This window comes from Arachis ipaensis, chromosome B2, assembly GCF_059453495.1.
Source record: "Arachis ipaensis isolate K30076 ecotype BB chromosome B2, ASM5945349v1, whole genome shotgun sequence".
Lineage (NCBI taxonomy): Eukaryota > Viridiplantae > Streptophyta > Magnoliopsida > Fabales > Fabaceae > Arachis > Arachis ipaensis.
The window spans coordinates 62,652,542-62,653,796 of NC_142437.1; the positions used below are offsets into that span (position 1 = coordinate 62,652,542).

The window sequence follows — 1,255 nt, forward strand, 5'->3', positions numbered from 1 at the left end:
GGTATTTTGTTCAGAGTTCTCTGTCTGTTGTTGAGTGGATGATGGAAAAGGTTTATTATTGTTAAACCTGTTTCTTCCACCATTATTAAAGCCTTGTTGAGGCCTTTGATTCTTCCATGAGAGATTTGGATGATTTCTCCATGATGGATTATAGGTGTTTCCATATGGCTTACCCATGTAATTTACCTCTGCTATTACAGGGTTCTCAGGATCATAAGCTTCTTCTTCATAAGAAGCTTCTTGAGTACTGTTGGATGCAGCTTGCATTCCATTCAGACTCTGAGAAATCATATTGACTTGCTGAGTCAATATTTTGTTCTGAGCCAATATGGCATTCAGAGTATCAACTTCAAGAACTCCCTTCTTCTGAAGCGTCCCATTACTCACAGGATTCCTCTCAGAAGTGTACATGAACTGGTTATTAGCAACAATGTCAATGAGTTCTTGAGCTTCTGCAGAAGTATCCAATGACATCTTTGATAGCTCAGATAAACCATCATAGAATATATCCAGGATGGTCTATTCTGAAAGCATGTCAGAAGGACACTTTTTGGTTAGCTGCATGTATCTTTCCCAAGCTTCATAGAGGGATTCACCTTCTTTCTGTCTGAAGGTTTGAACATCAGCTCTAAGCTTGCTCAGCTTTTGAGGAGGAAAGAACTTGGCTAAGAAAGCCGTGACCAGCTTATCCCAAGAGTTCAGGCTGTCTTTGGGTTGAGAGTCCAACCATATTCTAGCTCTGTCTCTTACAGCAAAAGGGAAAAGCATGAGCCTGTAGACTTCAGGATCTACTCCATTAGTCTTAACAGTATCACAGATCTGCAAGAATTCAGTTAAGAACTGAAAAGGATCTTCAGATGGAAGTCCATGAAACTTGCAGTTCTGCTGCATCAGAGAAACTAGCTGAGGTTTCAGCTCAAAGTTGTTTGCTCCAATGGCAGGAATGGAGATGCTTCTTCCATGTAAATTGGAATTAGGTGCAGTAAAGTCACCAAGCATCCTCCTTGCATTATTATTGTTGGGTTCGGCTGCCATCTCCTTTACTTGTTCGAAATTTTCAATAAGGTTGTCTCTGGATTGTTGTGATTTAGCTTCTCTTAGTTTTCTCTTCAGAGTCCTTTCAGGTTCTGGATCAGCTTCAACAAGAATGCCTTTTTCTCTGTCCCTGCTCATAAAAAAGAGAAGAGAAAAAGAAAAGAAGAGGAATCCTCTATGTCACAGTAAAGAGGTTCCTTATTGTTAGTAGAAAAAGAAG

At 40.0% G+C, this 1,255-nt stretch overlaps 1 non-coding gene across 1 annotated transcript; it reads left to right on the forward strand.

Moving 5' to 3' along the window:
- The first annotated feature begins 528 nt into the window (after positions 1-528).
- Positions 529-636, forward strand: LOC148574114 (small nucleolar RNA R71). Its single transcript, XR_015906461.1, has one exon. It is a non-coding gene; the product is annotated as a small nucleolar RNA R71 (small nucleolar RNA).
- Positions 637-1,255: the final 619 nt, after the last annotated feature.